The following is a 23,792-nucleotide window of genomic DNA, read 5'->3' as shown; positions in this document are numbered from 1 at the left end:
CTGATGGCCCCCTTGGCCGTGCCCAGGAGCAGTCCTACGAGGAGGCCCTCGGACCTACCCGCTCCCCTCCGCACAGGGTGCCCAAAGATCAGGAGTGTGGGACTGAAGTGCAACCAGAAATTGAGGAGCAGCCCCTTTAAATAATGGAACAGGGGCTGAAACCTCGCACATTCCGTAAAAACATGGAACACGGACTCCTCCAGACCGCAGAAATTGCAGGCGGCCTGGGAGCCCGTGAACCGGCTTAAAAATTTATTGCACGGGACTGCTCCGTGTACCACCCTCCAGGCCAAGTCCCCGATAAATAGTGGGAGGACTCCCGCGTAGAGTGCACTCCATCGGGGACCCCCGCCTCCTCTGGACGACAAGATGGTACGCCATGGCGTGTCCGGACGGCAGACGAGGATGGCAAAGTTGAGAGTGTGCAGGAGCAGCCCGTACAGGAAACCCCTCCGCGCAGAACTGAAAGGCACGGAGGGGATTTCCCCAAGGAGGCTCAAGTTGTGAGGCGCCGGCTCCCGAGGAAGGTTTTGGGGCTTTGCGCCGATGAGGGTCAGTTCGGACAGGATCTCCCCATGTGCAACAGCTCTACAAACCTGTGAGAATAGTCTCAGGTGCATACATTACAGGTATGAGGATATCCTCTTCATCGATCCTTCCAGCCCCACCAGTGGCCATGGTCTCAACGATGCCCTTTCTCATGATGGCCAGCACCTCCTCCATGGGGTTAGAACATGCAGGTGCGCCTCTCCCTCTTCCGGTAATTCCTGCTACCTCCGGTTGTGCATCACCTTCTCCTGTAAGAGAGAGGGAAGTGTGCCAGTGAGTGTCATGCATTATGTTTGGGTGATGTGGCTGGCATGGTTGAATAGCTGGCAGTGTGTGCAAGGTGTGAGATGTGGGTATGAGACTTACAACAGTGATAAGTGTGTTAGGGTGAGGTGAAGCATATGGATGTTAGGTATGAGTCCTGATTGATGTTGGTAGATGAGTGATGGGGGTGTGGTGAATTGAGCAGTAGCTGAGGCTAACGGTGCACTAGGTAGGATATGGCATTTGAAGATGCACTCACTGACCTTGACCACTCGTATGAGGTCATTAAACTTCTTGCGGCACTACATCCAGGTCCTTGGGGCTATACTTCTGGCATTGACCGCCATGGCTATCTTTTCCCACTGCCTTCTCATCATATGTCTGAAGGGCCTCCTGCCCTCCTGAGGTTACAGGACATCTCTTCTCCTTTCCACCTCCTCCACCAAGACCTCCAGTGCAGCGTCCAAAAACCTGGGTGCCCGCTCTCTCTGATGGTCAGCCATTTTTCACTCTTTCCAAGATCAGATTCACTTGTAGAACGACTCCCAGCACCTATTCCAGTCACAATGCACCTCCCCTTTAAGAGGTGTAGGCTAGCTTTAAGTAGTGCAAGTTAGTAACAATATTGGGCCATCAGCTGATATGTGTAGCCAATGAACAGCACAAGTAGTGCTGGCTGCACGCAGAAATCATTATAATGTGCAGGCAGCACAAAGTTGGCGTGCTAACTGCATTACACTGAAAGGGTGCGGGTTAATCATGCATCACGATCCCCATGCCCGTTTTCAGGGCCAACCAATGCATTGCTTAAAGACTTTAAATCCAGAAGAATTCAAATAACGTAAGTTTGTTGTATTCCCTACAGTGGGTTCTGAAATGCTTTTTCAATATAGCAATAAATAATGAAAATCTTTAATGTGTATAGGATAGTAGATGGGGAGTGGTGACCAAGTAATGCCAGTCCTTGTAGCCTCACAAAGTTGCAGTTGAGAATAAATCATCCCTCCATAGTGTATTGTGGCTTTGCTGCATTCGCTTTATAAACCACCACCTTGCAGTAAATCTTGAGCAAATGTTACGATATTTAGCTCCACTGGAGAATACTTCATTTGGGTGGTTAACAATCTGTTTTTTGACCCAGTGGTCTACTATCTGGTGAGCTGCTGTCATCAGGCAGTTCAGGTTGTTCAGAGGAGAGATTCATGCCAACTGTTGGCCCTTTTTATACTGATAACTGAAGGTAGCTTGACGTTGTGGAGAAGAGAATGCAATAGTTATTTATACTGGTTGAATTCTGGTCAGTTGAAGCATGATTGTGTGGTGTTGTGTGTTAGAGGCATGTGATTGTATTGGAGGGTTCCGTTCCCAGGGAAACATCCCTTACACCTACTCTGAATAATGTCTATATTTGGTGTCCCTGTAGCAGTTCAGGTCAAACTATTGACAAGGAAGTGGCTGACTACATATCATGTATCAGTTTCAGTATAACAGTGTGAACAAACTTTAGTCAGCTTACTGGTACAAGTCTAATCACCCATCTTTGGCAGCCTAGCACTCGTAAGTAGGTCAAATGTGTCTAGCTGGGTGAGGCATCCAATGAGCTTTCCTATTTTAAAACAACTAAGAGCATCAGCCGACATCCTGGCAGATGTGAGTGTGGCAGTGTTTAACTGCACATCACTCATATTGAAATTATATTATCTACTGTTAGCTTAATAAATGGACTGCTGTCTGTAGTAAAGGTTGTGGTGGATGTGGGCTCCATTCTGCACAATGCAAAATCTATATTACATCTTCTCTTGAATTTTAGGTGGACCAGGGCACTAGGATTTTTCAAGTGGAAGCTCTTGCTGCTGTTTCTGATCAGGTTTCCTTCGTTCTTTTACCTGTGGATAGAGTGAATATTTGCTTTACTCACTGCTTCCAACTATTGTTGCGATAACTTCAATTTATTGTCGATCAGGACCATGAGATTGCTCTCGTTTTCCATGCACATCATTTTCTTTCCATTTAAATAATGATCCCTTCCTGAATTTCTGTCCCCATGTGGAGCACTTTGCCACCTGTCTGCCTACTTATCCACAATGGACGTCAAGCTCACTGGTCTTATTTCCTGGGTCACTTTTGCTATCTTTTTAAAAATAGGAGTAACATCTGCCTTTCCCAAGACCCAGGCACCTCTTCAGTATTTAGTGGTTTCTGGAAGATTTATGCTAGAGTTCCTGCATTTGGATTGCAGCCTTGTAATCTGTCGAGGTACCTGTTATTCTCTATATACAGTTTCTTAGACACTGTTTATTTAAAAAAATGAAAGCGAAAAGTTGCCTCTTCCCTGCCAGCCTTCACTCCACGTTTCCGCCCCCCCCCCCCCCCCAGGTCTTCACAGAACAATTTAATGCAAATCTTAGTATCTTAAACTCCAGTATCCCTGGCTGCACACAGTTAATACGTTAAGTATGGAAGAATTCCATAAGAATGAGTACTGTGAACTAAAACTGATGTGACCTTAGTCTTTTTAATACAACTCCAAAGTGCCTAAGCAGCATGACAGACAAACTTTTATGCTCCCTTGCACGAGGTGTGCAGGTGACCCTTGGGCCTCCAACAGTTGCGCCCTCTGGTGGCAAGTCTTACACAGTTACAATGTTTACATACATAACATCACTTCCCCCCGTCGCATCCGGTAGCTGAGCAGAACCTGAGATAAGCGGGTCTGCAAGGAGCCTTCCGTCACGCGTTTCAAGCTCTGCTTGATCGTTTGGACTGCTCGTTCGACTTGACTGTTGGATGCGAGCTTAAACGGGGCAGACCTGACCTGCTTGATGTCGTTGCTGGTCATAAACTCGTTGAATTCCGAGCTGGTGAAACATGGTCCATTGTCACTGACAAGGACGTCGGGCAAGCCATGGGTGGCGAACATAGCCCGGAGGCTTTCAATGGTGGCAGTGGATGTGCTGGATGACATGATTACGCATTCAATCCATTTAGAGTAAGCGTCCACTACAACTAAAAACATCTTTCCGAGAAAGGGGCCAGCAAAATCTACGTGGATCCTGGACCACGGTTTGGAGGGCCATGACCACAGACTCAATGGAGCCTCCCTTGGTGCATTGCTCAATTGTGAGCACGTGTTACACTGGTGTACGCATGACTCTAAGTCCAAGTCAATGCCGGGCCACCAAACATGCGACCTGGCTATAGCCTTTATCATGACAATGCCTGTGTGGGTATTGTGTAGGTTGCGTATAAACATTTCCCTGCCTTTTTTTGGCAAAACCCTGCGATTACCCCATAAGAGACAATCCGACTGGATGGACATTTCATCTTTGCGTCGGTGAAACGGCTGAATTTCATCTTGCATTTCCCCGGGAACGGCCGACCAGTTCCCATTTAGGACCCAACTTTTTACTAATGATAGCACAGGATCCTGGCTGGTCCAGGTCCTGATCTGGCGAGCTGTGACGGGTGACCCCTCGCTCTCAAAAGCATCCATGACCGGTAGCAAGTCTGTGGGCTGCGCCATTTCAACCTGAGTGGTGGGTAATGGTAGCCGGCTGAGAGCATCGGCACAGTTTTCAGTGCCTGGTCTGTGGGGGATAACATGGTCATAAGCGGATAATGTTAGTGCCCATCTTTGGATGCGGGACGAAGCATTGGTGTTTATACCTTTGCTCTCTGAAAACAGTGAAATGAGCGGCTTGTGGTCAGTTTCAAACTCAAACTGAAGTCCAAATAGGTATTGGTGCATTTTCTTAACCCCATATACACATGCTAACGCCTCTTTCTCAACCATACTGTAGGCTCTTTCAGCCTTAGACAGACTTCTAGATGCATATACAACCGGTTGAAGTTTGCCCGATACATTGGTTTGCTGTAACACACAGCCGGCCCCGTACGAAGATGCATCACAAGCTAGTACTAAACGTTTACACGGGTCATACAGTACAAGTAACTTATTAGAACAAAGTAGGTTTCTGGCCTTCTCAAAGGCTGTCTCTTGAAATTTACCCCAAACCAGGTCGTCAACCTTACGTAGCAACATGTGCAACGGTTCCAGCAAAGTGCTTAACCCGGGTAGAAAGTTACCAATATATTTGAGGAGTATCAGGAACGAACGCAACTCCGTCACATTTTGTGGTCTGGGTGCATTCTTGATGACCTCTGTCTTTGAGTCCTTGGGTCTGATGCCATCTGCCGTAATCTTTCTCCCCAAAAATTCGACCTCTGGCTCCAGGAAAACACACTTGGAGCATTTCAGCCTGAGTCCCACTCTGTCTGGTCGACTTAGAACTTCTTCCAGGTTGTGCAGGTGTTCGGTGGTGTCACGACCGGCGATCAGGATGTCGTCTTGAAACACAACGGTGCGCGGAACCAATTTCAGCAGACTCTCCATGTTCCTCTAGAAAATGGCAGCAGCTGAGCGAATCCCAAAAGGGCACCTGTGGTATATGAACAGCTCTTTGTGCATGTTGATGCACGTCAATCTTTTCGAAGATTCAGCCAGCTCCTGTGTCATGTAGGCAGAGGTTAGGTCCAACTTGGTGAATGACTTCCCCCCCGCTAACATTGTGAACAGGTCATCTGCCTTGGGTAGCAGATACTGGTCCTGTTGTGAGACTCGGTTAATCGTTACCTTGTAGTCTCCGCAGATTCTGACCGTGCCATCGCTTTTCAACACCGGAATAATCGGACTGGCCCACTCGTTGAACTCGACTGGCGATATGATTCCCTCTCGTTGAAGTCTGTCCAGTTCGATCTCGACTTTCTCCCTCATCGTATATGGAACCACTCGAGCCTTGTGATGAACTGGCCTTGCATCGGGGACTAGATGGATCTGCACCTTGGCACCTGTGAAGTTGCCGATGCCTGGTTCAAATAGCGACAGAAACTTGCTCAGCACTTGGGCGCATGAGGCATCATCCACTGAAGATAGTGCTTTGATGTCATCCCAGTTCTATCGAATCTTTCCCAGTCAGCTTCTGTCGAATAGCATTGGGCCATCACCTGGTACAATCCACAGTGATAAATCATGCACAGCTCCATTGTACGATACCTTCACTGTCACACTGCCGATGATTGGGATGAGCTCTTTGGTGTAGGTGCGCAGCTTTGTCTGAATCGGGCTCAATTTGGGCCTTTGTGCCTTGTTGCCCCACAGTTTCTCAAAAGCCTTCTGGTTCATAATTGACTGACTCGCCCCCGTGTCCAACTCCATTGATACTGGAATACTGTTCAATTTGACTTTCAGCATGATAGGAGAGCTCTTGGTGAGGAAGGTGTGTACCCCATACACTTCTTCCTCGGCTTGAGTTGCCTCTCTTGTTTGTTCTGCGTGATCCATGCCGGATCGATCATCCTCTGCCGACTCTGCCACGTGGTGAATCGCAGCACTCTTGCACATTCGCTGGAGGTGCCCCATTGTTTCGCAGCCTTTACACACGTAGTGCTTGAATCGACATTGATGGGCTCGATGATTACCCCCGCAGCACCAACATGGTGCTAATGGATTTGCATTCACGCCCGATGGCGGACTCTGAGTCATCCTAGGTCTTGCAGCTGCAGACGTGTAGGCCCCGCCATATGCAGTTCTGCCTGCTAGTGACGTTATTTTATGCACAGTCCTTGCCGATGAGCTTCGATGCTGGGAAGATGTCTGTCTGGTATTATCGCTCGTGGATCTGAATGCCTGGGCTATCGTGATGGCCTTGCTCAGGTCGAGGGATTCGGCGGACAGCAGCTTGCAAAGAGTGACCTCGTGGCCGATGCCAAGCACGAAAAAGTCCGGCAGCATTTCCCCCAAAAATCCAGCAAATTCGCAAGTTCCCGCAAGGCGTCTCAGGTCGGCGACATAACTCGCCATGTCCTGGCCTTCGGAGCGTTGGTGCGTGTAGAAGCGATACCTGGCCATTAAGACGCTCTTCTTCGGCTTGAGGTGGTTCCGAACCAGTGTACACAACTTTGTATATGTCTTCTCCGCTGGTTTCTCCGGTGCTAGCAGATTCTTGATGAGGCCGTATATTGTGGACCCACACATGGTTAGGAGAATCGCCCTGCGCTTGAGCGCTTTATCGTCCCCATCCAGCTCATTGGCCACGAAGCACTGGTCGAGACGCTCAACGTTGGCTTCCCAATCATCACCCTCTACAAATCTCTCTCAAATACCAACGGCAGCCATGACCGTGTGAAAGTTTGTAATCTGTTACTCGTCGCCAATTGTTAAGTATGGAAGAACTCCACAAGACTGAGTACTGTGAACTAAAAGTCATAACGGGAAACAAAGAAATGGCGGACCAATTGAACAAGTACTTTGGTTCGGTATTTACTAAGGAGGACACAAACAACCTTCCGGATATAAAAGGGGTCGGAGGATCTAGTAAGGAGGAGGAACTGAGGGAAATCCTTATTAGTCGGGAAATTGTGTTGGGGAAATTGATGGGATTGAAGGCCGATAAATCCCCAGGGCCTGATGGACTGCATCCCAGAGTACTTAAGGAGGTGGCCTTGGAAATAGCGGATGCATTGACAGTCATTTTCCAACATTCCATTGACTCTGGATCAGTTCCTATGGAGTGGAGGGTAGCCAATGTAACCCCACTTTTTAAAAAAGGAGGGAGAGAGAAAACAGGGAATTATAGACCGGTCAGCCTGACATCGGTAGTGGGTAAAATGATGGAATCAATTATTAAGGATGTCATAGCAGTGCATTTGGAAAGAGGTGATATGATGGGTCCAAGTCAGCATGGATTTGTGAAAGGGAAATCATGCTTGACAAATCTTCTGGAATTTTTTGAGGATGTTTCCAGTAGAGTGGACAAGGGAGAACCAGTTGATGTGGTATATTTGGACTTTCAGAAGGCTTTCGACAAGGTCTCACACAAGAGATTAATGTGCAAAGTTAAAGCACATGGGATTGGGGATAGTGTGCTGACATGGATTGAGAACTGGTTGTCAGACAGGAAGCAAAGAGTAGGAGTAAATGGGTACTTTTCAGAATGGCAGGCAGTGACTAGTGGGGTGCCGCAAGGTTCTGTGCTGGAGCCCCAGCTGTTTACACTGTACATTAATGATTTAGACGAGGGGATTAAATGTAGTATCTCCAAATTTGCGGATGACACTAAGTTGGGTGGCAGTGTGAGCTGCGAGGAGGATGCTATGAGGCTGCAGAGTGACTTGGATAGGTTAGGTGAGTGGGCAAATGCATGGCAGATGAAGTATAATGTGGATAAATGTGAGGTTATCCACTTTGGTGGTAAAAACAGAGAGACAGACTATTATCTGAATGGTGACAGATTAGGAAAAGGGGAGGTGCAAAGAGACCTGGGTGTCATGGTACATCAGTCATTGAAGGTTGGCATGCAGGTACAGCAGGCGGTTAAGAAAGCAAATGGCATGTTGGCCTTCATAGCGAGGGGATTTGAGTACAGGGGCAGGGAGGTGTTGCTACAGTTGTACAGGGCCTTGGTGAGGCCACACCTGGAGTATTGTGTACAGTTTTGGTCTCCTAACCTGAGGAAGGACATTCTTGCTATTGAGGGAGTGCAGCGAAGGTTCACCAGACTGATTCCCGGGATGGCGGGACTGACCTATCAAGAAAGACTGGATCAACTGGGCTTGTATTCACTGGAGTTCAGAAGAATGAGAGGGGACCTCATAGAAACGTTTAAAATTCTGACGGGGTTAGACAGGTTAGATGCAGGAAGAATGTTCCCAATGTTGGAGAAGTCCAGAACCAGGGGACACAGTCTAAGGATAAGGGGGAAGCCATTTAGGACTGAGATGAGGAGGAATTTCTTCACCCAGAGAGTGGTGAACCTGTGGAATTCTCTACCACAGCAAGTTGTTGAGGCCAATTCACTAAATATATTCAAAAAGGAGTTAGATGAAGACCTTACTACTAGGGGGATCAAGGGGTGTGGTGAGAAAGCAGGAATGGGGTACTGAAGTTGCATGTTCAGCCATGAACTCATTGAATGGCGGTGCAGGCTAGAAGGGCCGAATGGCCTACTCCTGCACCTATTTTCTATGATTCTATGTAAAACTGATGTGACCTTAGTCTCTTTAATACAACTCCAGAGTGCCTAGGCAGCAGAGTGCAGATGACCCTTGGGCCTCCAACAGTTGCGACCTTTGGTGGCAAGTCTTACACAGTTATAATGTTTACATATATAACATAATAATTGAGAGAAAAAGAAAACTGCAAATGCCAGAAATCTCAAATAGAAACTGGAAAATAATAGATATGTACAGCAAGTCTATTAATATCTGCACGAGAAAGATAGAACAACACTTTGAGTGACGGGTCTTTACCAGAGCATTAATGTTCTATCTCTTTGCTTTCAGAAGGGTCTTTACCAGAGTGTTAATGAGCTATCTCTTTGCTTTCAGATGGTAAGTCATCTTTGCATTGCCAGCATTTTCTTCTTTAATATGCAAAGTATGTGTTCTTATTTACAGCTGAATTGTCTACACCCTCTGGTAAAGCAATCTCATTATTGAAGTTGCAGTGCATTGCTGTAAATGGCAGTGAACACACCGTTCAGATGTTGTATAGATTAGACCAGCTGTTTCAAATGGATTGGATTTCCGAGTTAGTGCACATTACATTAACTGCTAGACTTTGTAAGTTACTGTAATGTATACCTGCTTCGGTATATTGTTGATAACAGCATGCTTTTTTGGGTGTCCAGGCCAGTCTGAGTTGTAACTTAAAATGGATCCACTCCATGATGCAAATTGCACCTCCCGTCAATGATTTCATGGGTTGTTCTGAAGTAAAAGATACCTAAAGTCATAGTGAATGCTAAAAATGAAGAAATAATGAAATTGTCATATTGCTAATTAAATACAGGGGGAATACTTTGAAATAAAAATATTTCTCAAATTTTGCCTTCACTTTAAAATTCAGCAACTTCTGGGATGAATTTTTCCCTCTAAAGTATTTTGCACATTCTCCCTTTGGCCGTTCTACTGGTATTCAATGCTGCCTGCCCGTCCTCCCACCCCCAGATCTCTAACAGGCAGCTGGTAGGTGTGTGAACACATTACAGCATAAGTTATATTCTCACTCTTTTCACTCCTAACCTTGGTTTCGTATCACCCCACAACAGTATGATAAGTGATCAGTAACTCTGAGAGAAATTGCAGGTGTGAGTTCATGACCAACGATCGACTGGACGACCCTACATTTCATACTGATTTGCTTCAGCTTAAAACAGCACATTAGGTGGAGCAGTGGGTTGGTGAACAGTCACTTCTGAAATCTAAATTTAAACCAGCCCAAACTAGTGGGATGACTTTGCTCTGTATTCCGTGGTTATTAAAAGAAAAGAAAGACAGACTGGCATTTCACGACCACTGGACATCCCAAAGCACTTTACAGCCAATGAAGTACTTTTTGAAGAGTAGTCACTGGTGTAATTTATGAAACACGGCAACCAATTTGCGCACAGCAAGCTCCCACAAACAGCAATGTGATAATGACCAGATAATCTGCTTTAGTGATATTGGTGGAGGGATAAATATTGGCTCGGACACTGGGGATAACTCTCCTACTCTTCTTCAAAATAGTGCCGTGGGATCATTTACTTCCACCTGAGAGGGCAGACAGGGCCTCGGTTTAACGTCTCATCCGAAAGACAGCAGCTCCGACAGTACAGCACTCCCTCAGTACTGCACTGGAGTGTCTGCCTAGATTTTCTGCTCAAGTCTCTGGAGTGGGACTTAAACCCACAACCTTCTGACTCTGAGGCAACGGTGCTACCCACTGAGCCACAGCTGACACTCAAAAATAGTAATGTTCAATCATTGGCTTCATTATAATTTAAAATAATAAGGGGGAGGTGGGGGGTGGGGGACCGCTGGAGGAGATTAAAGAGATAGGGAGGGGAGAGGCCATGGAGGGATTTGAAAATAAGGATGAACATTTTGAAATCGAGGCGTTGCTTAACCAGGAGCCTGTCATGTATGTAACACCACTGTATTACTGTATACACTCAACCTAGATGCACACCTTGACCACAAGGGGTGAACTTGTGGGAGACACTCCTTACCTGATCACACAGGTATAAAAAGGGAGGTCCCACGCAGGGTCATCGTCTTTGGAGTCCTATGAATAAAAAGTTAAGGTCACAGAGTGACCTTGTCCCCAGAATGTGCCTCGTGTGGTTTCATGCTGTAGAGTAAGGACTTTACAGAGTCAATGTAGGTCACCGAGCACAGGGGTGATGGGTGAGCAGGACTTGGTGTGAGTTAGTACACGGGCAGCCGAGTTTTGGATCACCTCTAGTTTACATAGGCTAGAATGTGGGAGGCCAGCCAGAGGTGCGTAGGAATAGTCAAGTCTCGAGGTAAGAAAGACATGGATGAGGGCTTCAGCAGCGGATGAGCTGAGGCAAGGGTGGAGCCGGTTTTAGTTATGGTGCGGATTTGTAGTCGAAAGCTCATTTCAGGATCAAATATGACACCAAGGTTGCGAACAGTATGGTTCAGCCTCAGACAGGAGTTGGGGAGAGGGACGGAGTCAGTGGCTAGGGAACGGAGTTTGTGGCGGGGACCGAAAACAATGGCTTCGGTCTTCCCAATATTCAATTGGAGAACATTTCTGCTCATCCAGAACAGGATGTCGGACAAGCAGTCTGACAATTTAGAGACCAAGGAGGGGTCGAGAGAAGTGATGGTGAGGTAGAGCTGGGTGTCTCAGCGTACATGTGGAAACTGACGCTGTGTTTGCGGATGATGTCGCCAAGGAGCAACATGAGAAATAGGAGGGGGCCAAGGATAGATCCTTGGGGGACACCAGAGGTAACGATGCGGGAGTGGGAAGAGAAGCCGTTGCAGGTGATTCTCTGGCTACGATGAGATAAATAAGAATGGAACCAGACGAGTGCAGTCCCACCCAGCTGGACGATGGTGGAGAGGTGTTGGAGGAGGATGGAGTGGTCAACCGTGTCAAAGGCTGCAGACAGGTCGAGAAGGAGGAAGTGGGATAGTTTACCTTTGTCACAGTGACTTTGATGAGAGCAGTTTCAGTGCTGTGGCAGGGTCGAAAACTGATTGGAGGGATTCAAACATGGAGTTCCGGGAAAGATGGATACAGATTTGGGAGGTGACAACACAGTCAAGGACTTTGGAGAGGAAAGGGAGGTTGGAGATGGGGTGGTAGTTTGCAAGGACGGAGGGGTCGAGGGTTGGTTTTTGGAGGTGAGGGGTGATGACAGCAGATTTGAGGGAGAGGGGGAGACAGTACCCGAGGAGAGAGAACCATAAACAATATCAGCTAACATGGGCGCCAGAAAAGTAAGTTGGGTGGTCAGCAGTTTGGTGGGAATAGGGGCAAGGGAGCAGGAAGTGGGTCTCATGGACAAGATGAGCTCGGAGAGGTAATGAGGGGGAGATCGGAGCGAAACTGGAGAAAGATGTGAGGTCAGGGCTAGGGCAGGGGGGATCCTTGGAGGAAGTTTGGCCTGGTGGGCTAGGGGAAGAAAGGGAAGAGGCGGCTGAACAGATGGTCTCGATCTTCGAGACAAAAGTCCATGAGCTCCTCACACTTATTGTCGGAGGTGAGGGTGGAGACTGGAGAGAGGGGTTTAAAAAGATGGTTAGCAGTGGAGAATATAAGAACATAAGAAATAGGAGCAGGAGTAGGCTATTTGGCCCCTCGAGCCTGCTCTGCCATTCAATAAGATCATGGCTGATCTGATCTTGGCCTCAACTCCACTTCCCTGCCCACTCCCCATAACCCTTGACTCCCTTATCATTCAAAAATCTGTCTATCTCCATCTTAAATATATTCAATGACCCAGCCTCCACAGCTCTCTAGCTTAGAGAATTCCAAAGATTCATGACCCTCTGAGTGAAGAAATTCCTCCTCATTTCCATTTTAAATGGGCGACCCCTTATTCTGAAACTATATCCCCTATTTCCCCATGAGGGGAAACATCCTCTCTGCATCTACCCTGTCAAGCCCCCTCATTATCTTATATGTTTCAATAAGATCACTTCTCATTCTTCTAAACTCCAATGAGTACAGGCCCAACCTGCTCAACCTTTCTTCATAAGACAACTCCTTCATCTCAGGAATCAACCTGGTGAACCTTCTCTGAGCTGACTCCAATGCAAATATATCCCTCCTTAAATAAGGAGACCAAAACTGCACGCAGTACTCCAGGTGTGGCCTCACCAATACCCTGTACAGTTGTAGCAGGACTTCTCTGCTTTTATACTCTATCCCCCTTGCAATAAAGGCCAACATTCCACCTGCCTTCCTAATTACTTGCTGTACCTGCATACTAACCTTTTGTGTTTCCTGTACATGGACCCCCAGATCCCTCTGTAGCTCAGCATTTTATAATCTCTCCCCATTTAAATAATTTGCATTTTTATTTTTCCGGCCAAAGTGGATAACCTCACATTTTCCCACATTATACTCCATCTGCCAAATTTTTGCCCACTCACTTAGACTATCTATATGCCTTTGCAGATTCCACACAACTTGCTTTCTCACCTATCTTTGTATCATCAGCAAATTTGGCTGCATTACACTCGGTCCCTTCATCCAAGTCATTAATATAGATTGTAAATAGTTGAGGCCCCAACACCTATCCCTGTGGCACCCAGCTCGTTACAGTTTGCCAACCTGAAAATGACCCATTTATCCCGACTCTCTGTTTTCTGTTAGTTAGCCAATCCTCTATCCATGCCAATATATTATCCCCAACCCCGTGTGCTCTTATTGTTTTATGTGGCACCTGATCAAATGCCTTCTGGAAATCCAAATACACGACTTCTACTGGTTCCCCTTCATCCACTCTGCTCGTTACATCCTGAAAGAACTCCAGTAAATTTATCAAACATGATTTCCCTTTCATAAAACCATGCTGACTCTGCTTGACTGTGTTATGATTTTCTAAATGTCCTGCTACTACTTCCTTAATAATGGACTCCAGCATTTCCGTAACGACAGATGTTAGGCTAACTGGTCTATAGTTTCCTGTTTTCTGTCTTCCTCCTTTCTTAAATGCGGGCATTACATTTTCGGTTTTCCAATCCGCTGGGACCTCTCCAGAATCCAGGAAATTTTGGTAGATTACAACCAATGCATCCACTATCTCTGTAGCCACTTCTTTTAAAACCCTAGGATGCAGGCCATCAGGTCCAGAGGACTTGTCCTCCTTTAGTTCCATTAGTTTGCCTAGTACTTTTTCTCTAGTGATAGTGATTGTTTTAAGTTCCCCCTTTCCAATAGCCCCCTAATTATCAATTATTGGGATGCTTTTAGTGTGTTCTACCATGAAGACCGATACAAAATATTTGTTCAAATGCTCTGCCATTTCCCTGTTCTCCATTATTAATTCCCCAGTCTCATCCTCTAAGGGACCAACATTTACTTTAGCAACTCTCTCCCTTTTTATATACCTGCAGAAGCTCTTACTGTCCGTCTTTCTATTTCTTGCTAGTTTACACTCAAACTATCTTCTCTCGCTTTATTACTTTTTTAGTTGTCCTTTGCTGGTTTCTAAAAATTTCCCAATCCTCTGGCCTTCCACTATTTTTTGCAACATTGTATGCCTTTGTTTTCAATTTGATACCATCCTTTACTTCCTTAGTTACCACGGAATGTTCATCCTTCCCTTAGAGTCTTTCTTTCTCACTGGAATATATGTTTGCTGAGAGTTATGAAATATCTCCTTAAATGTTTGCCACTGCTCATCTTACCGTCTTACCCTTTAATCTTTTTTCCCCGTCCACTTTAGCCAATTCTGCCTTCATACCTTTGTAATTGCCTTTATTTAAGTTCAGCACACTAGTTTGAGACCTAGCTTTCTCTCCCTCAAACTGAATTTGAAATTCTACCATGCTATGATCACTCTTCCCAAGAGGATCCTTTACTATGAGATTATTAATTAATCCAGTCTCATTACACAGTACCAGATCCAAAATAGTTTGCTCCTTGGTTGGTTTCACAACGTTTTATTCTAAGAAACCATCCTGAATATCCTCTATGAACTATTCCTCAAGGCTACCCTTGCCAATTTGATTTGCCCAATCAATATGAAGATTAAAATTGCCCATGATTTATTGCCATACCTTTCTTACAAGCCTCCATTATTTCTTCATTTATACTCCGTCCAACAGTGTAGGCACTGTTAGGGGGTCTATAGACTACTCACACCAGACTTCTTCCCCTATTATTTCTTATCTCCGCCCAAACTGATTCTACATCTTGATCTTCTGAGCCAATATCATTTCTCACTAATGCACTGATCTCATCCTTTATTAACAGAGCTATCCCACCTCCTTTTCCTTTCTGCCTATCCTTCCGAAATGTCAAATACCCCTGATATTCCGTTCCCAGCCTTGGTCACCTTGCAACCACATCTCTGTAATGATCTATCAGATCATATCCATTTATTTCTATTTGTGCCATCAACTCATCTATCTTGTTATGAATGCTGCATGCATTCAGATAAAGAGCATTTAATTTCATCTTTTTACCATTTTTCCCTACTCTGACCCCACTTGGGGATGTGGGTGGAGAGCGATACGAGGAAATGGTCAGAGATGGCCTTATCTGCGATTGGCATAACAGCTATTGTGTGTGTCAGACTGTGACGGGAAGTTGACACCTTTACCAATTAAAACGCCTATCAGGAGCAATCTACTACGTATACTTAAGTTCTCAATGAAATGTGTGCCCTGCATATCAAATTTAACACACACACTTGTGCATTTCCTGTCTGTAAAGTTGCACTTCTAGGCTAATTTATTCCAGGCAAATTATTTGCAACTGATTTGAATCACATACAGTTTTCTTCTAACTATCTTTTTAAACCAATCATTTTGAATGTAGAGAACCCCCTCCCCTTCAGCTAACAGAAAATATGTTATTAACATATGTCAAAATGGCTGAAACCAAACAGAAACATGAAACAAGACAGAAAGTTGAATAAGGTTTTTAATAGAATCAGAAAAAGCCCACAATTGATACTGCAGTCACAAAGAGAAAATTAATGGATGAATGTTTGAAACAAAAGCAAGAGATTACTGTACTGGATGGTATAAAAGATGATCTCAGGTTATAAACAGACATTAAAGACATAGTACTAGCAAGGACGGTGAAAGACTCGGTCAAGAGAAAATTTGGGAAGGGGAGTGGGGATGGGTATGGAGAAAGAGCGAGGAAGCAGCCTGCAAATGCAGCTCTGGAATTAAAATTGAAATGCTGGGAAATAGAAGAAGTTACTGAAGTCAGTGTTCAGACCATTGGCTTGCGGAATGCCCAAGAGAGTTAAGACACCGGGGCAGAAATTCCGAGGAGGGCTTCCCACGTGCAAATGAAGAAAAAATAGAAATAAAATGCGCACTTACCTGAAGTCGCTGCGCCCACTGGAACTCCCGATCCACAGGCCTCCTCTCCCTGTGACGTGCAGCACGTGCACGTCGGGACCTCCGCAGGAGTCACATAGGCCTGGACACCCAATCACAGGTAAGTATTTTCTCATTCATAGTAATAGGAGATTCGTAAGTTACGAATCTCCTATTACTATGAATGAGAAAAAATGAAAAACGCACAAACACTACATAAAACATTTAAAAAAACATCTCGCACAATAAACTAATAGAAATTAAAAATGTTACATGTTTTTTAAAGAAAAAAGTTCCCAATTTAAAAAAAAAAGTTAGGGTTTAAAATAACATTATCTGAGTGGGCAGGGTTTTAACATAAATGTGTTTTGTTAATTTTTATTTTATCATGTTTTTTCTATGTTTTTAAACTCTTACACCTGTAAAAGTCGGCTATGCGCCTGCTTTTTCAGGCGCAAGAGTTTTGAGGACATTTGCCATGCAAGATATTTGTAAATAGCCCAAACTTCCACGTATAAATGTCCTCGCTCCCGATCTGCGGATCATCTGTCAAGCTCCAGCTTGCTGAAAACCGGCTTTTCCGATGCCTTTCCGGGTCCGTAGAAACTTCGTATGGACCCGGGACGTCGGAAATTCTGGGCCTTTCTGAAGCTTGCGCTGAGCTTGGTTGGAACAGAGTAGATGGTTAAAGTCTGAGAGGTTGGTGGGAGTGGGAATTAGTGATGAGCAGACCAAATGGAAGTGTGTGGCAAAGCAGTCCCATAATCTGGATTTGGTATTTCCATTTGTAGGAAGTACATGTGAATTGCTGTTTTGTGTGGAAGGAATGTTCAGGTCTCTGAACACTGATACGGGAGGAAGTGAATGAGCATGTGTTGCATCTGCTGTGGTTGCACAGGAAGTTGCTAGGAGAAGGGTGGCTGGATATAGGGGTTGTGGAAGATTGCAAACAAATGTTTAGTGGTGTTAATGGATCTTCCGCTCACCCTCAAAATGAGGGGAAAATGTGTTTGATGGTAGGATTGTGTTGTTAATCTGGCAAATGTGGAGGCTGGTGGGGTTGCAGCTGAAGATCAGCGGAACCTTGTTGTGAGAGGAGGGGAGGAAGGGATGAGAGCAGAGGTACAAGAAATGAGATGGATGTGGTTAAGGGCCCTATTGACTAATGTGAATGAAAGCCATGACTGAGGGAAAAATGATATACAGAAGGTCTATTATGGAAGGTGGAACCATCAGAGTAGATGTGACAGACACACGAACTGGGAGGACGGGATGGATCTTTCCAAGAAGCAGGGTGTGAAGAAGTACACTCCAGTCAGAGGAGTTTCTAGGCTTGTCATCGGTGTCTGTGAACGTATCACTAATGATGGAGAGCAAGAAGTTTATGAAAGAAAGGGGAAGACCATGTGAAGGTGAGGAATGGGCTGAAATTGGAAGTATAGGCAATAAATTCTCAAGATAATGATGAGGAAAGGAAGCAGCATCAACACAGTCATCAGTACAACAAAATTAAAAAAGCAGACTCGATAGGTTGAATGGCATGTGTTGTACATTCTATGGCCGGAATTTTCTTTGCCGGTGCGGAGGGTTGGCGTGGCGGGTCGCGACCCCGTTGTTGCTTCCATCCCGGTGCAGAAATCGTCTTTGCGCTAATGGGGCCGATTAAACCCGCACTGTGCATTACCCGACCCTATTAAATGGTGCCGGTCTGATAACATCATCCATGGTGCGCTTTCAGACTTGATATTTAAAGGAGCCATGGCCACATTGCATTTCAAGGTGGATCTAGACGTGTGCAGTCACTGCAATGGAGGCTTTGATTGCTCCAAACAATTGGAGATATGACTGCACAGAGGCAGAGGGCTGCACCCAAGTTCTCCGATGACTTCCTCCATATACTAATGGATGGAAGAGACCTCCCCAGGATACAAAAGGAGCCTGGCTCCAAATTGCAGAGGTCAACAGCAGGGATGTGTTGAGGAGGACCTGGATGCAGTGGCGGAAACATGTCAATGATCTCATAGATCAGGAAAGTTTAGTGCAAAGCCACACTCGACTTCTTCCTGCTGTGCCTCTCATCACTTCCCCATCACTCTGCCTTCCCAACCCTACTCTGCACATCCTTACTCACACCAACATACCTCGCACGTCCACCCATCCCGCTCTCTCTATCTACATTATCACATCTTACTAGAAGTATGTGGCGGCCATATGGGTGTACTGCATAAAGTTAATTAAATCTTGCCATGATTAGGCCACCCTGGCCTCCGGGGCAGCAATGTGCTCGGGTGCTGGTGGGATCTGGCCACAGGTTCGTCCGGCTCCTGCTCCCCCTCGTCTTCCAGCTGATGCTCCTCCTCCTGCTCTGAAGAGGCTGTGTGCTCAGTGTCTTACTCCTCATACAGTGCTAATCCTCACTGCTGCACAATGAGTAGCATTGGAACAAAAGATATCCCACATAGCCTACTGTAATGTATGTACCTGTGAGCATGCTCCCCAGATTTGTGGAGCTGCTGCACTGTGAGTGGCTTAGCCAGTCATGTGATGTTCACAATGCAACAAAACCCCAATTAATTGAGCTTGGGCTCCCCATGATGAGGTGGGCTGTTGTGAGCCTGATGTATGAACTGGAAGTGTTCAGTTTGATTGTTAAACCTTTGCTAATGAACCAGCTAGTTCTTACAGCTAATGTATAGCTATGAATTCTTAAGCAAATAACCCATGAAGCAAATACAGTACATCTACAAAAAGACAACCATAGCTGGAGCCCATGGAAGTTCTCATAACACCACCGTTTATTTGGAGGAAGTGAGTGGAAAGAAAGAACTTGCATTTATATAGCACCATTCACGACATCAGGATCTCCCAAAGCACTTCACAGTCCATGAAGTATATTTGAAGTGTAGTAATTTGTTGTAATGTAAGAAATGGGGCAGCCAATTTGCATACAGCTAGCAAGCTCCCACAAACAGCAATGAGATAATGACCAGATAATCTGTTTTAATGATGTTGGTTGAGGGATAAATATTGGCCAGGACACCGGGGAGAACTCCTCTGCTGTTCTTCGAAATAGTGCCGTAGGATCTTTTATATCCACCTGAGAGGGTAGACAGGGCCTCAGCCTCACTATCATTATGCCCTCCTCAATTTTGTGTCTGCCAACTCCTCCGAATGTACTGGGGAGAAATCACTATAGTCCAACCATCTCTGTTTCTCTGCTTTCCAAATTGCCATAAGTTTTGCTATTTAACTATGAAAAATAAAATGGAAATATAGATCAAGAAGAACTGAATGTATGACTTTAAAATAGGAACGGATTTATGTCTGCAAGCCCTGGTTCAATTATTTGCTGTCCTTTAACCCTGCTTCACCTGAAGACTACACTTGGTCTTGACTCCCTGTGTGCAGTGCCACTACTATTAATTACACTTCTCTGTCTACAAGAATGCAACCAATTTCCTATCCAACCCTGGACAAAAGCTGTGAAACGGACTGGGTTTTTTTTTGGTAAGTATTTGTTGCACTGTAGTATATCCCTGCGAATTTGACTCATATATTTCACTTTCATATATGAACCAACATTACAACACTAGCAGGACCCATACATATTTTGCAGTCTTTTGGTTATTTTATCATCGTAAATGGCCCACTGGATTTCCCAGGATAATCAGGGGTGTAGCAGTTTGGAAGATTGGAGCAAGTGCCTGTAGTGGTAGTAAGTACTAGCTGAGCGGGCCCAAGTGCTGTTGATGCATCTTGGATTGCAGTCAAAGATTAATTTGGGGGCTTCAATTTGAAATGGCAACATTTAATTAAAAAATATATAGATTCAAAATAAGAATGAAAACACGCAGACAGGAAAATAACTATGGCTGACAGAGAGCAGTTTGAGAGTGCAAATATTACTCTGCACAGCCACCCAGTGACCCAAGGGTAGAAATCCCACAGTCAGAGCGAGCAACTGTAGCAGTGATGGTGTCACAGAGCATCACAGACTGTTACAGAACATCAGACAGTTCTATTGGGCCACTGTTACCTACGGCTGTCACAAGAAAAAGGTTACATGGGGCTTTTCAGTGGAATGAGGCAGGACATAACTAATTTAATAATCTATAGATTATAACCTTAATCTTAATTTACAATAATTATTCCTTGGCCTTGATACATTTATTTATATGCCCAGCCTCCAGTCCTTCCTTGTCCTGACCTCCACTCTAGCCCCTCCAATGCTTTTGCATCAATTCATTGGAAAGGTTAAATGCTAAAATACTGTTTACGAATCACACACACAATATTTAGCCTAGAAATTCTATAAAATGCTGCATGTAAACTATATATAAAGCCCTTTTAATGAGAAATTAATATTTTTCATTTGTTTTTAACCAGATTTCCTTAAGTTCAATAACTAAAATTTCTTATAATTTAATTTTAATTTATTCTAGACATTTTGACTTCCTGGTTGGAGTCCTTGCTCTCTGTCCTTGAGAGTATTTTCAGTAGCTCTGAGATCCAGGTGAAGCGTTATAGAATGCCCAGGATAACAAACAGCGGACCTTTGAGTTAGATTACCTCGGGTACTGGTTCAATCCTGTACCTAGACCTTGTTTTGAGCTTTAACTACCAAACACATTTATGAATCATTAATAGTCCACTAAAATAATAGTAATAATAAATACTAATGAAACAATTACTGGGACTTTGTGAATCAAAGTAACTGTTAAATTATAAAACCTAATTACCAGGCACATATCTGAACAAATTAAATAGAATGTTTGCATTGAATTAAGTGATTGAATTTCTCCCCAAAGTAAACTATCCGGTAACCAACTGAACAATTATTGCTACATTTTTGTCCCAGCTTCACTCCATAATCTGTGAGTGAAACTAGTTTTTAACCCCTGGTGTACTGCGACAGAATTGAAGAAGCCAGTACCAAGCTGAATATTCGATTTAAAAACACTTCATCTTTATTAAATACATTAGAAATAAATGTGTTCTCTGATTTAAAGTGATCAACACCATAAGATCCTATATATTACAAGTGGTATATCTAAGATGCAAAGTAACCTTAAAATGGTTTTTGCTTCTGACCTGGAATATGAAACTGACCAGCGTATTTGCAAAGTTCCTTGATCAAACAATATTTCAACTGAGCCTCAGTTTTCTTAACAATTAGAGCTTGTGGCTTTGCAGGAACACACCTCCACTTTCGCAGACTGACACATTATGTATTAGATGGTATAACACTCCTGTCTTTCTAAAACAATACATCATCCAATTTGACCTGGAGCCAAGAATTTGCAAACTTCCCTCACCAATGGCAAGTCACCTTTTAATTGACCCATGTTCAGCAATTAATCTTGCAGCCTTAAAGGGTTCGGCCAGGTTGAACACAACCGTCCCACAGTAGAAAAAGCAAGAAAGACTTGGATTTAGATAGCGCCTTTCACAACCACCGGACGTCTCAAAGCGCTTTACAGCCAATAAAGTACTTTTGGAGTGTAGTCACTGTTGTAATGTCGGAAACACAGCAGCCAATTTGCGCACAGCAAGCTCCCACAAACAGCATTGTGATAATGACCAGATAATCTGTTTTTGTTATGTTGATTGAGGGATAAATATTGGCCAGGCCTAGAAATAAATATGTTGTGTATTATATCCTGCAATTTGCTGTGAGTAGCACTATAGGAGATGTCCCAGTATATCTGGTTAAATGTGTTAATCCCTCTCTGTTCTATGAGCTGTTCTGATGATGTCGTCCATACTCTTGCCATTATCTATTCAATCCATTATCCAATCAAACCCTTGATTTAAAAATAAGTGAGCAAGGTTGTTTTGGCAATACAATTTGAAGTGCCAACTCAGGAGTCACAACTTTAGAAGACTGGGTTTTCATAAGGGATCAATTATCTGTTCAAATTTTAGATTGTACACTTCTAAGCCAGGGATTTCACTTTAAGCAAACACATAAGCATAAGTATGTGAACTAATCATGACATGCTATTTACCAAAGTTCTAAAATTCTAACCTTGTCTTATCACAGATTTGCATCTGTTGATAGCAATGTGTAAAATTATGTGGCAATAGCAGTAAAATCTCAAACCATGTTGGCTGAACATGTTTGGTGCATAAATCTCTCTAATCACTAGTGGAGGCTCGCTGCTGTGGGTTAATTACATGCAAATAAGACTCTTGTTTAAAGTGCTTCCATCTGTGAATTTTCTGCATTGATCCAGTATGCAGTGCTTGCCAAGAACTGTTTCCATAAAGCAACAAACCTCTGTCTGAACTTTTCTATAAACCAACAATTTTCCCATTAAAATATGTAGGGAATGAATTTGTGGTGAAGCTAAGTTTCCTTTAACAGAACGTTTCCATAAACCAGATATCATTAACTGGTGTGCACTCTGAGTGATTATGGTGTATTAGTATATGTTCCAGTGAAAGCTGTAACTCAGAGTTTAGAATTTTTTTCAAAACCAAAGTGAAGAGGAAAGGATGTCATCAAATCAAAATAGGTTCGAGGAGGAGTTAACTGGAGATAATGCCAAACATGGATCCCACCTACCACCCTCTAAACTTGAGCTCATCCAAAACTGCTGCCTATATCCTAACTTGCACAAAGTCCCGTTCTCCCATCACCTCTGTGCTCACTGATCTACATTGGCTCCTGGTTCAGTAACACCTCGATTTTAAAATTCTCGCCCTTGTTTTCAAATTCCTCCACAGCCTCGCACCCACCCGATCTTTGTAACCACCTCCAGATCTCTGTGTTACTCCAATTCTGGCCTCTTGTGCATCCCTGATTTCCTTCACCTCACCATTGGCGGCTGTGCCTTCAGCTATCTAGGCTCTGGATGCACTGGAATTCCCTCCCTAAACCTCTTTGCCTCTTTTAAAACCTCCCTCTTTGACCAAGCTTTTGATCACCTGTCCTAATGTCTCCTTATGTGGCTTGGTGTCAAATTATGTCTGATAACGCTCATGTGAAGTGTCTTGGGACATTTCACTATGTTAAAATGCTATATAAATGCAAGATGTTGTATTAAGGTTTATTTCATGAAAGTCTAAATGTGTTCTTTAAATGTTCTACATCAGTCACAGCAGCTTTGCACCAATCTGAATTGTAGTGTGATTCAGGTGTGAAGTAGAATCCTGTTTTGGGAAGCAGTTGCAGTATAACTGCATGGGAGCCCAGTGTTTACAGTAGGAATTTGGGGAAAGGACTTTGTGCATATGTTTTTGTCATTTTTGCTTGTCCGACAACTGTGACTGGGGCTGTTGATGCTTGTGGTACCCTAACGAATCTTGGTGATCAAAATGAGCCATTTCACACAACTTTTACCACAGTGCCTAATTCAAAGTTTACTTTTGTCTCATTTTTCCTTTTGGAAATATACAATCACAGTGTTGAGGTATATCACATAAAAACAGAAAAACGGCAGACATGTACAGTGAATCCAATGTGGAAAGAGAAAAGACATCATAACAAGTGCAGCATAGTTGAGGGTGGCTGCTGGCAAGCCAGGCAGTTGTGTTCATGTTTGTATTTTCCCAGGTGAAGTTGTTTTTCCAGGACGTCACTGTACAGAGTACGCCTTTCTCCCTTCCTCCCC

General features: G+C 44.3%; 1 protein-coding gene across 2 annotated transcripts in view; it reads left to right on the top strand.

Moving 5' to 3' along the window:
- Positions 1-23,792, top strand: part of LOC139240900 (vitamin D3 receptor B-like) — a 163,102-nt gene that overhangs the window by 5,555 nt on the left and 133,755 nt on the right. The window contains exon 1 of one of the 2 annotated variants that reach the window (XM_070869407.1): positions 9,165-9,201. The exons of the other annotated variant lie outside the window; for it this stretch is intronic. The gene's annotated coding sequence lies outside the window, so the exon portion shown is untranslated. Of the gene's footprint in view, positions 1-9,164; positions 9,202-23,792 lie in introns of those variants that run through there. 2 annotated transcript variants of the gene reach the window in all.

This window comes from Pristiophorus japonicus, chromosome X (assembly GCF_044704955.1).
Source record: "Pristiophorus japonicus isolate sPriJap1 chromosome X, sPriJap1.hap1, whole genome shotgun sequence".
NCBI lineage: Eukaryota > Metazoa > Chordata > Chondrichthyes > Pristiophoridae > Pristiophorus > Pristiophorus japonicus.
Note: the sequence above shows the minus strand (reverse complement) of the source record. Positions and strands in the feature narration are given on the sequence as shown.